General features: G+C 36.9%; 1 protein-coding gene across 4 annotated transcripts in view; it reads left to right on the top strand.

Moving 5' to 3' along the window:
• Window positions 1–17,199, top strand: part of eya (eya transcriptional coactivator and phosphatase 2) — a 546,589-nt gene that overhangs the window by 7,483 nt on the left and 521,907 nt on the right. For 3 of the 4 annotated variants that reach the window (XM_083113331.1, XM_083113332.1, XM_083113333.1), the window contains exon 2: window positions 6,282–6,395. The exons of the other annotated variant lie outside the window; for it this stretch is intronic. The gene's annotated coding sequence lies outside the window, so the exon portion shown is untranslated. The remainder of the gene's footprint in view (window positions 1–6,281; window positions 6,396–17,199) is intronic. 4 annotated transcript variants of the gene reach the window in all.

Below are 17,199 nucleotides of genomic sequence, written 5' to 3'. Positions count from 1 at the left end.
AAACTTCAATCATCACAACATGTGGTCAACGATTCGGAAAATGATATAAAAGTGTATACAAGGGAACTAGATTCCAACATTAACCAGCGTACATATTTAATAGATATTAATGTACATGGTCATGAAGCCAAGTTTGAGATTGACACTGGATCCTATGCATCTGTAGCTAGTAAAGATTTTTATCAAAAATTTCTGCAAAATGTACAAATGTCTGAACCTAACTGTACATTGAAAGGTGCTGATAATAATGTAATACCTTTACAGGGAAAAGTTAATGTGAATGTTGCGTGGATAAATCAGTTCTATTGTCTAGATTTGTACATAATTAACTGTCATTTAGAATATCCGCTTTTAGGAAGAAGTTGGATTCAAATTATGATACCAAAGTTACATTGTGAGTTGAATTAAATTTGTGCAAGGGGAACTTGTTCTCCGCAGTCTGATATTATTGCACACAATGTCACAGGAAATAATGCAATGAACTCTGATGTTCGTAATGTCAAGCATATATTAAATAAATGTGACAATTGTATAAAAACTAATAATGTACAAGGGATCGTTGATATTATAAAGGAAGAATTTCATTCTACATTTGATGGCGATTTAAGCTTGCCTATAAAAGATTTTAGAGCTGATATTCCATTAAAACCTGACGCAACTCCAATTTTTAAGAGATTTTACAATGTACCTTATGGAATTAAAGATAAAGTAAAATCAGAATTGGATAAATTGGTAGAAAATGGCATTTATGAAAGAGTTGACACTAGTGAATGGGCCAGTCCGATGGTTGTCATTAAAAAGAAAAATAGAGATTTGCGCATTTGTTGCGATCTAATAAGGACATTGAACAAATATGTAGAAAATGCTTCTTATCCCCTACCACTGTTAGAGGATATTTTCCAGAAAGTTAGAGGAAATGCCGTATTTGTTAGTTTGGATTTACAAAAAGCTTATTGGCAAATAGCTTTGAGTGAAAAAGCAAAAAGGTTGCTTGTAATGAACATGCCATGGGGATTATTACAACACACAAGATTGCCGTTTGGAGTTAAAATTTCGTATCAAATATTTCAGAGAGTAATTGAACAGATATTGCAAGGTCTGCATTATGTAATTCCATATCAAGACGATATTCTAATTTGTGGATCTGGACTGAATGAAACGGTTAGCAGATGTATTGAGGTCATGCACAGGTTAACACAATATAACGTGAAGGTTAATTTGGAAAAGTGCAAGTTCTTTAAATCATCCATTCAATACTTAGGATATGAACTTTCTGCGGAAGGAATTAAACCTTGCCAGTGCAAGATTGAAGCATTGCTTAATTGTCCACGTCCGCATGACGTGAAGGAATTGAAGTCGTTTTTGGGAGGCATTAATTTTTTTCGAAGGTGCATTCCAAATATGGCTATACTGATTCCAGCCTTGTACAATTTATTAAAGAAGAATGTGCATTGGAATTGGAGTGATGACTGTGAAAGTCAGTACAAAAAGGTTAAAGAAGCACTGAAGTCATCTGAAACTTTAACTCCGTTTGATCCTAGCAAGGATACAGTAATCATATGTGACGCTTCGAGCTATGGACTAGGAGCTCAGATGTGCCATAGAATTAATGGGGAATTGAAAACAATAGAATGTGCATCTACTACTCTTTCGCAACATGAAATGGCTTATCCTCATCATGAAAAGGAAGCTCTTTCAATTATATTTGCCGTGAAGAGATTTAGAAAATATATTTATGGAAAGCAATTTCAAATATGGACTGATTCACTACCCGCAAAACAACTACTTCAACATGGAAAGGCTATAACCATTATGGCTTCATCCAGGATTCAACGTTGGTGTTTGTTCTTGGCTAATTATGAATATGAAATTGTGTACAAGAAGAATGTTGAAGTAGCGGATCTGTTGTCGAGGTTGCCATTGCAAGGGGAAACAGTTGATATCGACGGGATTCAGTTTGTAAATGCAATCAAACTCACGGATCGTCTGAAAGATGTCTTCCGAAGTTTGCAAGAACAAGATGTGATGTTGAAACAGGTCAAAAGGTACGTTATGGAAGGTTGGCCAGAATCTAAGATTAAGGATGCAAATATAGATGCAAGTGAATTCGAAGCGCTGAGAAGAAGAAGAAATGAACTACAATGTGAAGAAGATATATTGCTGTGGAGTTCTAGAGTTATTGTACCTAATTCAATGAGGCAACAAGTTTTGGAGAAAGCTCATGAGAATCACGATGGCGTAGTTAAAATGAAGTTACTATTGCGTGAAAGATATTGGTGGCCTGGTATAGACAAATGCGTTGAAGATCACGTAAAATCGTGCAACGTTTGTAATGCTGTAAAACCTGACACCAAAAAGAAAGAATACAATGATTGGAAGGAAGTAACTAAGCCGTGGGAGAGAGCACACATGGATTTTTTCTATTTTCAAGGAAAAGTGTTGCTTCTCGTTGTTGATGCATTTACAAAATGGCCAGAATGTGAAGTTGTATCTTCTACATCATTCAGGGATGTAAAAGGATTTATGTCGAGACTAAGTTCAAGGTATAATCAGCCATACACCTTAGTTACGGATAATGGTCCTCCCTTCCAATCTGCAGAATTCAAGAAATATTGTGAAGATCAAGGGATTGCTTTGATGCATTCACCAGCTTATCATCCGGCTAGTAATGGACAAGCTGAGAGACACGTACAAATTATAAAAAGTGCTCCGAGATGTAAATTGTACGAAACTAGAAAAGAGGACAAGCATTTTGATTTAAATAATGCTTTGCTGGATGTCCTACATTGTGTCCGAATGGCTCCAAACACCGTTAATTTGAAATCTCCTGCTGAAATGATGTATGCATTTGAGCCGAGACCGAAAGATGATATAGGTCGGTTGCAGGATATTCCTGATAAAAGCAAACGCGAGGATACCAGAGGAGGTGTCAAAGTTTGGGTGAAACTTGCCAACCGAGATTCCAGTGGTGCATCCTATGTTCAAGGTGAAGTTGTCCGAAGAGCAGGGACATATACTTGGTATATTAAAGTTGGTAAAGATGTTAAGTTAGTGCATGGGAACCAAATAAAATGGAGAAATGTGATAGAAAATGAAAGAGGATATCATAATGCTAGTGATGAAACAGGCGATAAGAATAATGACGCATCTTCAGAAGTCCACGAAGGAAGATATTTAGATGCGAATGATACGTTTAAGGATTACGAGAGAGGAGACAATCATGAAGTGGTGGAAGAAGCTGCAAGAGGTAACATCGATTTAGATAGACGTGAAGCAGCAGAGTCAAGAGTGTTAAGGAGAAGTCAGAGGCAAAGAAAACCACCTGACAGATTGGATTTGAGTGATTATGGTTAAAAGAAGTAAAACAAATAAAACCAAAATTTTGCTAATGCAAAATTTCATCGACGCGGGGGAATGTCGTATGTGTGCCGCTTATTGCGTTAATAGTCTGTATGGTTTATAAAACCTTTGAAGTTGTCAAGATGTTGTTAAAAACAGATTGTGTTTTGTCTTGTATAAATGGCGTTCATTATAGTTTGTTGCATGGAATTTTGTGATTAATTAAATAATGTTGATTTATGCGTGCATATCATTTATAATGTATTCGACACCTTGTGTGAGATCTGCGTGTGTTTCAAACAAATTTAGATTTTATTTTCTTTCAACATATTATGGTGTTTTATGTTCCGAAGTGTATCCAGTGTTCGTCCCAATGCCTTGTATCCCAGACCACTTTTGTTAATGAAATATCATTGTATGCACACCAAAAAGACATGTAGAAATTCTAACAGTATAAAAGCTAACACTGGTAACATATCAATGTAAATAACTACCACTACTAAACAAAAAAATAAATATGACAGTAGAAAACTTCTTACGTCACGTGCCGGCAACATATTTGTTAAAAACACTAAACTAGCACACAAACACCACGATGAAAAACACTTAGGAGTTCTTCCGAGCTTTCGACTCCTTCATGGTGTCATCAGGGCTGGTCAAGGGAAGATGGAGTGGATGCGGTTGTAGTTCCGCTGGCACTACTTGATGCATCTGCCGGCATCTGATGCATCATTGTGCTGTTTCTGTGTTATTTGAGTGTTTTTAACAAAATAATAAATGTGAAAGAAAACCATTGTAAAAAATGCATTTTTTTTTGCTTTGTTGTTGCAAGGATGAAATGTGTTAAGTAGTATAGGAATCACCGCAGTGATTGTGTTGTCGCCTTGTAATCCAGGGGTCTCGGGTACGATTTTGTGGAGGCACATAGTGGTTTGGATCCCACTTTAAACTGTAGGTCCAGTTTCGCTTAGCCTTACTGTGCATAAAGTGGACTTAAAATACCAAAAATACCAACTTAATCAATCAATACAGGAATCACATCTACAAACACTACCCATGTGGGGAGGGTATCTTTTATTGATGCGCTTATGGATATTTGCGAGTGCATCAATGCTAATGTACAAAGTCGTCATATCCTGGAGCATTTTAACCAGTTTTTTAATACAAGAATTCACTCCAAGCCAAAAAAAGATAAAAATGGAAAATCTAAGAGCAGCAAAGTTAACATTCCTGACATAGAAACATAAAATTAGTATAAACACCATAATTGCCCTCAATGCTGAAATTCAACTGCACAAATTAAGAACAGTACCACCAACAGAATTCACTGGACAGCAATGTCACTGATGACATAGCAGCACTGTTGCTTGTCAGCACCTGATACGACAATTCTTTTATAATATAAACTGAAACGTAATGCAACTTTCTTTTTAGTACATTTTCTTGAAGCCTTGAACAGCAAAAGCAATCCCAATTACAATACATAATTCACCACATGCGTAACATATCACATGGTGTTGGATAAGTAACATGACATAATAAATAGTACCTCATTTATTACTTTGCTGCAATGCATCTCTGCATGCTAACATCTACAGAAAATGTTCATGTGAAAGACAATATTCATAAACCATGCAAAAACGATAAGGTAGAAATGCTAGTGTTTAATGAATACCGTTATACTGTAGAACGACCACAAGGAAAAGAACTTCGAATAAAAATCTCTGCACATCTTTCCCTTCCTCCGTTCAGCTTGGGCCATAAGAAAGCATGCTCCACTCTGCCCCTCCCCTCCACATGGGAGTAGGGTGCACAGGAGTCATGGGTCTGTGTAGGTTTCTTTTGCGTTGTGGTTCCACTATAATGCTAACAAATTTTAGAGTAAGAAAAGGAAATGCGGTAGACAAAACTAAAAATAATTCAGGCACCAGCCCCTTTTTCTCAAGAGCGAGTATTTTTTTATTATTTATATTGCAAATGCAGGTTAACAATTCAACTAAGATAGAGTCACACTTTTTAAAATGCAGTTTTGAAACATGTTATTTATTAATTAATATAAGAATTGAAAGTAATCCATTCTTGCACCAGAGCGGCCTTCCTAACGAAGGTTGAACTGGTAACAGCATGAATTACTTTGCAATACATTCTGATATATTGCTGCCGGCCCCTGTGGCAGAGTGGTTAGCACATCACACTACGACGCCAGGGGTCCTGGGTTCGAATCCCAGTCTGGGCATGGATGTTTGTGAGTGTCCATTCATCAATTTCATCATCTCATCACTCATCTTCATCTTCGCAAAAATAGCACAAAAAGTGAAGTAAAATATAACAAATCAATGAATGATATATTACTAACTACCATTTCGATGCAGATTTTAAAATTCAGCTAGCAGCAGTGAAAATAATGGTATGTTTATTCTTCTGATTTAATGATACACATGATGCAGAAAACACACAAGCATTAAATAACACATGGGTACTCGTTATTTAGAAGAGACGCTAATGACCATAAGCGAACTCGAAATATATATAAAACAAAATAAATTAACTGAATTTGAAAATTCAGGAGCCATGGCAACCAGGTGTCCTGTATATGTGTTAAAATATTTGGTTCCGAAAATTCTCATACTCAAATATGTAGTGAAATTTCTCGTACATGTTATAGTTTTTGTATTGCCTTATTTTAAATAAAACTTGTAGTTTTCAGTTTAATTGGGAGTATCGTTTTCTCCACGAAGTGCTCAGGTTTGAATAATATCTTAAGATTTAACAATTTGTCTACCTCTGGTATACTTAGATAAATCCTTGCCCATAAGTATTAGCTATTGTACGTTTATATAGTTAAATTTTGAGAAATATATAATTTTTATTTGTTTCTGTAATTTGATGCAAATCTTGAACAGTCCTATACTTTTTTATTGATATTTTTCATGCTTTTGCAGGACTTTTTGGTGAGATTCTTGCTACATCATCCTCTTCGCTTACCTCCACATCCAGTTCACTGTTAGGATGGAAATAAATGTGGGAACTGTCTCGCCAAGGTGACATAAATTATGGTAGGTATGAAGAGCCATGGTAAGGAACTTTAGTTGAGCAGATATTGTAGTGAAAGTCCAAATTGAATTTCAATTAACAATACACATGCAGTATTTAGTGTTTTATAGTATGATTAATGAAGATGTTGGTTGTACATTATTTGCCCAGGATTTTACTAAAACCATACATATTTTTTTGGCAACAGGGTCATTCCATGTCAATTCAACCAAAAAAAGAGGGTTTGGGAACCCATGATCTCAGATTTTGATAAAACGTGGCAGATTTAATCCTTCCATGGTAACCACATACATTTTTTTGCCTCTAACTTGACTGGTTTCATTTTTATAGTTCCTTAAACTTTCAGTGATTCCTGTTTTCTTTCATTCCCAAAGCCTCCAGTGTGAGCCTGCACTGCCTTGGAAAAGAAATTCTATCTCCCTTACAAAGCATTCAAACTTTTTGAAATTTCACAACAATGTTAACCAACAGTAAGGATTTCAGAGAAAAATATGAAACATAGTACATTCACACTTTATTACACCAATAAATTAATAAAATATTATTTTCTGATTTCCCCCCCCCCCAAAAAACATGGTTTACTAAAATTTGAATTATCACTGAAAGGGAAAGACGAAAACAGGTAATTTTAAAATGAACTTGTACATATGATCTAACATACACATCAATAAAATCGATGCCTTCTTCATTCCTTCTGAAAATATGACAACTTATTTCTGATTTTTTTATCAAAATGGCTTCCGGATTTTGTATTTTTCAAATTAACTCAAAATCTAAGAATCTAGGTTCAAAATAACATTGAAGCAAATTTTTCGAGCATAAAATTCTTCACAATGTTTTCTTGGAATGGGAGGAAAGAGGTGCTATACCCCCTCCCCAGAAATTAATGTCAACCTGAAGGTAAATACTTCACACATATAATTTTATTTCAGTCACAATCATTTATGTTAATTACTAGAAGGCATTTCGGGAACCTATCTCCAAAGTGACAGAATGTTTGCACAGTATTATGGGTGGAAAATGCCTGGTCCATCCCTCACCTGAAGGAAAAAAAATACCTTGCTTACTATTCCCTGGCGAAAAACCTGCACAAGTCCATGAAATGGTTCTTTTTGATTGATTACTTGATTGAAAGCATCCCTTTATAATTACTTATGCTAGTTTATTTACAAGGCACATTTAAAGAAAGGGAGCCAATAATGTTTTATTTGGGACTGGCAACACTGACGAAGCTGCACGTGCACGGAAGCATGCTTTAGTATTCTGTGCCTGCAACAGAGGTATATTTCTCAGTGTGGAGGTGCGTACATGTAAGTAGCAGGAAGTTGAAATGGCTGCTGTAATAGAAAATCCTGCCAAATCATGGCAATCGTGTTTTGGGACCAAAAAATAGGGTAGATTGGTTATTACAGAGAATAAAATCAAGCAAGAAAATTTTCATTTTGATGCTATACAAGTGCATACCTTGGCTATTTTTCTACATAGTCACCATGGCACTCCAAGCATTTGGTACCGTGGAACAAGTTTATGTAGACCCTCTGCGTAAAAATCTGCTGCCTGGGATCTTGAGAATTTCGCTATCATCGAAACGTTGTGAAGCAAGCCACTTTTTGAGGTGAAGGAACAGAAAGTAATAACTTGGGGCAAGATTGGGACTGTATGGTGGGTGATTAAAATGTTCTCATTGGGATTTTTTAATTGTCGCAACAGTATGGTCAGTTGTGTGTGGGCACGCGTTGTCATGAATAAGCAGAATTCCAAACCGTAACATTCCTCTTCGCCAGTTTTGGATGGTACATTACAGATTAGACAGTGTTTGGCAATACATGACTGTGGTGGTCCTGGTTCCAGGAATTCCACAAAGATTACACCTTTTTGGTCCCAAAACACGGTTGCCATGATTTGGCGGGATTTTCTATTACAGTAGCCATTTGAACTTCCTGCTACTCGCACGTACGCACCTCCACACTGAGAAATATACCTCTGTTGCAGGCACAGAATACTAAAGCAGTTGTCAGTCCCAAGTAAAAAAATATCTGCCCTTTTATTGACACGTGCCTCGTACATTTATTAGCACAAAGTTACATTTTTAAAATGTACATGAAAACTCTGCAACTTTTTAATGCATAGCTTGAAATAAATGCGGAAAGTACATTTTCTTGCAAGTTGTACATTTGTTTGCATTGCTGACCTTGAGTCCAACAATTCTTGGTTCCTTTTGGAGTCCACATTCATGAATTTTTCCTGCAGTGTCTTCATGCACATTTCAGAGAAGTGGTATGTCCTTCCAGATATTGTGTGTGGTGGATCAACTACAGCAAGCACATGAGGAATTGGTACTGCAAATGAATCTTCATGTCTTTTCCAATAGAATGAGTGTGAAGGAACTTTACAACAGGATCCCTCTCATCTTAGTTCACTGCAGAAACTATTCCGAAATACAAGAAGTGATCATATTTACAAGCAATGTAACATCCGGGATACAGTCCATCTGCTTCAACGAAATGAATAGCAGCTTCTCAGGTTGAATTTGAGGGGTTTCTGGTCCATGCTGATTCTTCTAGCCACAATGGTACCTGCACAATCAAGAGGTGCAAAGTTGTGAAAACTTCTAGTACCAGGAAGTGTCTGTACATCTTTGAACCTGATTTGAAAGGATGAAAGGGTTGAATGAACATTATCTTTGTCAATAAAGTGGAAACATATATGTTTAATTCATTCTTAGTTTTGGACTTTTAACCAACTGTGTTGTTTTTAAAATATCAACGTTTTGGAGGCTGATTCTGCCTCCATCTTCAGGGTAGTGTGTAATCTACTAAATCATACTTGAATCCCTGGACACATGATGTGTGTAGGGATGTTGTCTATATAGAGAGCGAGAATAAATGGTTGCCTTGGAGGATTATTCTCGGTGGCCAAGACTCCACCTTGTCTGCCGGTCACAAGGACCTCTTGTGCATGAAGTTTTCCAGGGAGAACTATAAGTGGCCCAGGCTCCACTTCGTCTGGTGGTCACATCAAGACCTGTTTTTTTTATGTAGGCTGCCAGGAAGGATTATTTTGCGGTGGCCCAGGCTCGACCTTGTCAAACGATTGATATTGCTGGACCCACAACCATTCAGGGTCTGGCAGTTGCACGTAAGCGGCACTGAAGGAGTATTACGTTTAATAATAATTCCCTTTATTACATTATTACATTACATTACATATTGAATTTGCATTATCATATAATTATAGACAATTAGCAACCATAAGTAAGCAATATACATGTATTACATCTATTCAATAGATGTAATAAGGGGGGGAACACCCGAAGTAAGCCCGCCTCCTCCCACATACATTCGAGGGTATGGTCTTATTGTCCTGGTTCCTAAGAATATACCAGGACGTCAGTTGCTCCGAATTTTATTTCTCTATTTATTATTATTTGATTGCATTTTAAAATAGGTATAATAATAAATTGTAATGCTATACAAAGGAATATATACATGACATAATTGATGTATAGAATACTTTATGTGATATAGCCTCCCCGATGGCGCAGTGGTAGCGTCGTCGCCTTGTAATCAAGGGGTCCCGGGTTCGATACCCGGTGGAGGTACAAGTGGTTCAGATCCCACTTTAAACTGTAGGTCCAGTCCCGATTAGCCTTACTGTGCATAAAGTGGACTTAAAACACCAAATCAATCAATCAATCAATCACTTTATGTGATATTATTTCTGTTCTGGGATCCAGAACAGAGGACATGAACCTCGTGAGTGACATTACATTACATGCAGCGGCGGCTCAAGGGGCAGAGCCGCCGTGCCATGGCACTACCCTCAGAAGAAATCCATACGTCGCCAAGTAAAGTTAAATGAATACATTGATAGTTTACAGACAAGGAGATTCGAATCTTGCAATCGGTCAAGCTGGTGTGACGACCGCCCCAACCTCCTCACTGCATCGCCAGCTGTTTCGTTCGTACGCTCGCGAGGCAACATTTCGTGCCGCCGAAGACCTGGCCTAATCATGGACCTAACCAAGTTGACACACATGTAGAGGTTTGAAGAAGTCTGAGCGAGGAACATTTGCACCATGAGCCGAGAACAAAGTGGCAGGGGGCGGGGTTAGCCCATAAGAAACCGTGCCAGTCTTAGCCTGGCCTGGCGAGGGAACTTTCGCAGTGTTGACACGACACAGTTGCCACCTTCAGAAAGAAGTCGCTAAATACGACTGGTTTGTAAGACCCGTTGGGGAAGTAATTTCTGCTTACTTTTGGAGAAAGGAACCTAATATTTTTCCAAAGTAAAATGAACATTTTTGATAATAGATGGATGCACCAAGAGGGCCATCCAGACTTTTTTTGAGTTTCCTTTTGCATTTCGACAATTTCTTTTCATAACAAAGATATTTTCGACATCCAGTTAGAATACGTGTGCATGGGGGAGGAGAAGGTGATAGGATTTGTTTTTCCTTTCCTCTTGTAATTGTTGTATTTTTAGGGAAGTGTCCTGTAGTGTATAAAGATAGGTTAGTGAGTGAAGATCAATCGGATTAGTACGTTATTACTTAAACACATGTTGTTTTCCACGTTACCAAACTAGGACAAACATCTTGGCTAGTGGCGCAACCTCAAGGAGGGGGGGGGGGGGTATTGCGGAGGTTTTTTTTTCTATTTACTTGATCACGTTGGCACTACCCATCATAGTTGCCGCCGGCCGCCACTGATTACATGTACACATTTTTTTTTTATGCCAATTGTGAATATAACATTTTCCATTATTGTACTGTTTCTAATTTTGACTCTTATGTTTACATGGTAGGACAGTATTAACAACATTAATAATAATATTTTTAACAACATTTTCAAGAACATCTTCAATAACATTCTCAATAATGTTTCGTGGGCAGTGAGAGAGGCATGCATAATCTCGGAGTTGCAGTGGATTCCATTCCGGCATTCCAGAGCAGTTTGATATACAAGATTATTTTCTTCATCAAACTCACAGAACCAAACTCACAAGTCCTGAACCCCAGTCTGGCATACCAGAGCAGGGAGCCCAAAGAAGGCTGCATCCTGCACCCACATTACTTGCTATTCATTCAGTAAGGAAGAAGAGATAAAATAAAATTTTTAGTGTGAGATTTGTATTTGAATATTACGTTTTTTGGGGATTGATTTCCAGCAATATCAATCCTTTGACAAAGTAAACAGGTCTTGACGTGACCACCAGACGAAGTGGAGCCTGGGCCACTGATAATTCTCCCTGGCAACTTCATGTACAAGAGGTCCTTGTGACCGGCAGACGAGGAGGAGCCTTGGCCACCGAGAATAACCCTTCAAGGCAACCATTTATTCTAACTCTCTATATAGACAACATCCCTAGACACATCATATGTCCAGGGTTTCAAGTATGATTTAGTAGATTATACACTACCCTGAAGACAGAGGCTGAATCAGGCTCCGAAACGTTGGTATTTTAAAAGCAACACAGTGGTTGAAAGTCCAAAAGTAAGAATGAATGAATCACCACTGATCAGCTACAAGGAAGAATATATGTTAATGTTTTCTGTACAAAAATTATAAAATTCTTCTGCTGAAGTGATTTGACTCTCAAATGGTCTCTGTAGACTTTCCTTTCGAGCCAGTCGCTTGGCTGTTCTACCAATCCCATCACATTCTGACTTTTCATGGCTCATTGCAAAAAATGACCATTGCGCCTTCAGCTGAAAGTCTTCATGCAAACACAGATTAATTAAGCTGTATTTCTTTTAATATTGTACTGCACTCCCATCACTAAAATAGTATACTTGCGTGACAAGTGACAAATTTTCATTCAGAAACTTCACAAGTGCTTTCTGAATTCTACAAACTATATCATGCTTGAGGTCATCAGATATGATACAGTGTGATGAAACAATCTTCTCACCTTCAGAGTTCTTGCAGTGGATAACAACTGGATGTACGGTGCAAGACTCGGATGTCCAGTGGTACCCCTGAGCCTCATTCTGGATTGTAAATGAGTAGTTCTCACTAAAGTCCATCAAAACGACTGCTACATCTTGTGGTGCATTTTATTTTCGATTCTTAACCCCTTAAGTGTGAATGGTGTATATATACGCCCTCCGCATTGTGCTGCTGTAGTGCGGAAGGCATACGCTTTATGTTTGTTTCAATTATATTTGATTTACTGTGGCATATATAGTCACACAGACGTTTGGTGAGATAGAAGGGAAAAATTAGTTTTGTCTTCTTCTTTATCATCTTTTTCCTCTCTTGCTACTATTTTTTATTTCTACTACAGCTAGAACTATCTCACCAAACGTCTGTGTGACTATATACGCCACAGTAAATCAAATATAGTTGATACAAACATAAAGCGCACTACAGCAGCACAATGCGGAGGGTGTATACTGAATTTTACGAAAAAAACTACATTTTCCAGTAGCGACTTGTTCAACAAATTCCACACTTAAGGGGTTAAAGAATGAAGTCTGTGACTTAGCTATGAAAGAATGTGGAATTAGTTTTTCTGTCTTTTCGGATAGATCATCCAAAAAATCATCAAGCTTTGATGCATATTTTATCATTGTCTGTTGACACCCATTGAGAGAATGCAATAGTGTCACTTGCTTCGTAATCTTCAAATCTTTAAATAGTTTAATAAATTTTGTTTGAGAGGGCATTCACTACAGTGCCTGAGCATGCATTCTCTCCCAGCCTTTTCACACAAGAACAACTTCATTACATCCTTATAGCTTTCTTGGATTTGTGCAGCATGGAGGAGAAGGATGACATTTTGGTGAATTATACATACACACACTGAGTGAGTCCCTGGTAACTGCTAAAACATACCACTTTGGCACCCAACATAAAGAGAAAATTTTATGCGGGGAGAACAATTCTGAAATGTCATTAATTAATGGCTGAATTCATTTTCTTTCCATTTTCGAAAAAAAATGGATGAAAAATCCAAGCATTAACACCACGTAATGCTCTAATTTTCCATCACATTTCCGTAAAAATGGATGAAAAGCCCAAGCATTTCCAACCACGTAGTGTTCCGCCCTGTAGAACACTGGAATCGAACCATTAGGGTTGTAACTCACCCTTAAACTACAAGACTCGCTGGCTGCGATGGCCCTAAAAGGGCCAGATGTGAGGTACTAATGGCATAATTGATGTTTTAAAACCCAACACTTCTGACTTGAGAATGGCAGCATGTTACGAACAAGGGATGACTTATGTCCCTTCTCTCGGCAACGGCAATCGAAGGATCCCCTTGCTCCTAGATTTTTACCTTTTGTACCTCCTTGCCAGGACCTCCGTTCACCTGGCTTAAGGAGAGCCACGCAGATTCCTGTCTTAAAAATCACTTTCCTCAACAAAATCTAGGAGCAGGTTCTGACACGTTTATACAAGATTCCACCCGTGCTGACGGGATATGCTACACATTCACATATTCCTGCTTGAAACTTGAATACAATTCATGAAGATTACCCATAATCAGTTGTTTTCTCTTGTATTCCTTTTTTCCGATGTTTACTACATCTTTCATTCCAGGCATAACTCTAAATTGCTCATCACTTTCATAAAAGTTTTTCACCAAATCTACAATTTCAGGTCTCAAGTTTTTCCCACATCTAGGATCAGATTCAACTAAAAATCCCTTTTCTTTAACAAGTTTCTGAGCTTGGCAAACAGTGTAGCCAGATACATCAAATGTTTCGTGTATATTTTTGTGAGTCCAAGCTAGTGACGCAGGAATAATTAGTAGCTGAATTTGCTTTGCCCTGGAAGTGGATTTCAATTTGTCCCTCATAATATCTACAAGCTTGTCCATATCAGCAGATTTCTCCTCAAGGTCCACTATTTTGTTCTTTTATTGGAATCTCTACTTCTAATACATTTTTAATTTTGCACAGCACATTTCTTTGAATTTTTTTTTTTTACTTTTGTCTTCCATAAGACTCCTTTTTCTGTTCACCAAGAGCATGGAATTTTACTGGTGAACATCCTACTCCAACCAAAGATGTATTCAGTTTTTCTATTGTTTTTCTTTTCTAAATCAGTCATTTCTTCTGAACGTACATCAATGTCCTCTGTGTCTGATAAACTGTCAAAACCTTCACCAGTACCCACTGCATCATCTTTAAAGAAAATAATTCTGCACTGACCACACTGTTTTTGACCTGGTTTCACTTATCCTCTTGTTAATATCTTTTTAAATTGAGATACAGTCACACTTCTTAACAGATTTCTTGTGTTTTTTGAGGGGATCACAACATACTTTTTGAAGAAATTCAAACTTCTCAAGGAAAACATTATTATGGTGCAGACAAACAGTTTGCAATTCTTCATTGGCTTCTGTTTTACATTTTAAAAGAAATCTACTGTCCTCAGTTAGATCCTCAACATTTTCAATACCATTCTTTGAAACGTAACTTAATTTGTGACACTCTGTCAAAGTTACTTCCCCAACACTACACTTAATATCTTTCATTGTCTTCGAATTTACAGAACTAATAAATAGGAACTAACATGCTTCAAATACCACAAATCACAACCATGCACGGCAATGAGCTAAACAACTGTCATTGCACGAATCATCAGTCTAAGTTTATAATGAAAATATGAATGCATTAACCAAGAGCATGTGCTAAATTAGCTGTAAAAATGGAAAATCACAAAATGTCCTGCCTGTCCTGTATTCTGTTCCGAAGTCCACACTGCCTCTATTGCAGTTTCTAGCCAGTTTTATTTTTTGGGTGCACTAAATACCAGTTTTAATATTTCATAGGTAATGCTAGAACAAAACAACAACTTATTACCAATTGTTTGTTTTTACCACATATTTGTTCATTGTTGTTGTTTTTTTAATTCAAATACATAATTGTAAGAGGATGCTTTCAATAAAGTAATCACTATCCACAGCTTTTTCTCCAGGGAGCAGTAAGCAAGGTATCTGTTTTCCTTCAAGTGGGGGGGGGGGGAGGGTACCAGGCATTTTCCACCCATAATACTGTGCAAACACTCTGTCACTTTGGACTTAGGTTCTTGAAATGTCTTCTAGTAATTAATATAAATTATTGTGACTGAAATAAAATTATATGTGTAAAGTATTTACTTTCAGGTTGACATTAATTTTCTGGGGATAGGGTATAGTGCCCCTCTCCCCCCTTCCAAGAAAACATTGTGAAGAATTTTATGCTCGAAAATTTTGCTTCAATGTTATTTTGAACCTAGATTCTTAGATTTTGAGTTAATTTGAAAATTACAAAATCCGGCAGCCATTTTGAAAAAAAATCAGAAATAAGTTGTCATATTTTCAGAAGAAATGAAAAAGCCATCGATGTTATTGATGGGTATGTTAGATCATATGTACAAGTTCATTTTAAAATTACCTGTGTTCGTCTTTCCCTTTCAGTGATAATTCAAATTTTAGTAAACCATGTTTTTGAGAGAAAAAAATCTGAAAGTAATATGTTTTTATTTTATAGGTGTAATAAAGTGTGAGTGTCGTGTGTTGTCATATTTTTTTCTGAAATCCTTATTGTTTGGTTACATTGTTGTGAAATCTCAAAAAGATTGAATGTTTTGTAATGCTTTTTTCAAGGCAGTGCAGCCTCACACTGGAGTCTTTGGGAATGGAAGATAACAGGAATCGCTGAAATTTTGCGGAGCTATAAAAATGGAACCAGACAAGATAGAGACAAAAAAAAATGTATGTGGTTACTCACCACCATGGAAGGATTAAATGTGCCAAGTTTTATCAAAATCTGGGTACCGTGGTCTGGTTTAACATAAAACAACCAAGTGTAGATTTAAATTGATTTTCGGTGAGGTACCTGACCGAAATTCGCCTCACAATCCAACTTCTGGATCTGGCACTGATTTCTGTTGAGTTTTCCTTCTTGTTATTAGTTTTAACTTCTTTCAGTGGGATTCTAAGTGTGATGTTTAGCTAAACTTGAGTGGCCTTTGTACACATGTAAATACAGGAATTATCCTAATGACTTGGTTTGGAAAAGTCAGGGAGTTTTGTTTTTATAAAATTGTAGACACCTGTTTGTCCTCTTTCTGTACAATCCGAGAAGGGAAAGGGGGATTCAGAAAGTATTTTTGATAAAGAATAACATCGTGCCCATTGATAAAAATGTAACATTTCAGCAGTGGTGTTATTGGAAGGGTAGGCATAGGCATGTGAAAGGGCTGTGGGTGACGTGGTTATGGATGTGAGTTTTTAGAAGCAGTAATGTTTTATATGTTAAAATATGGAAGAATATATATATATATATATAGTCCCTACAAAGTAAAATTTGTAATTATTAGGCACATTATTTTCTACATTGAAGTTAACGTTTACAGAAAGTTAACAACTCAAGTTATTTATGCTGCATCCCATATAAACCACTGCACATAAAATTGGTGAAATAATATAATAAAAATAAAAATAATGGTAAATGTACTTGGGAGAGCTAAATTTGGTCATAATTGCCAATTTTGCACTTGTAATTGTGCATTTTCCTCCTGTACAAAATTAATTGGAACTTTGTTGTTTGCAAAGATGCAAATTGCACACCAACTGCTTCTCACATTTACTCGTTTTCCTTGGCTCCTGTCGGTAATTCCGGGTAGATTAGCTAGCATGAGGTGAAGATAAAATAAATCTTTTTTTCTTCATGTTGCAGATTTATTTCATAATATTGTTAACAAAAATGTTCCGATAAATCATACTCTTTTGAGATTTAAACTGGTCTTTAAATTTACATTGCACAATCCACAAAGCACAAGCAATAGAATATTTTTGGACTTTGTGAAA

Source organism: Lepisma saccharinum, chromosome 27 (genome assembly GCF_977018435.1).
Source record: "Lepisma saccharinum chromosome 27, izLepSacc3.1, whole genome shotgun sequence".
In the NCBI taxonomy this organism is placed as follows: Eukaryota; Metazoa; Arthropoda; class Insecta; order Zygentoma; family Lepismatidae; genus Lepisma; species Lepisma saccharinum.
The sequence above is the reverse complement of the archived record's forward strand: the minus strand, read 5'-3'. Positions and strand labels throughout refer to the sequence as shown.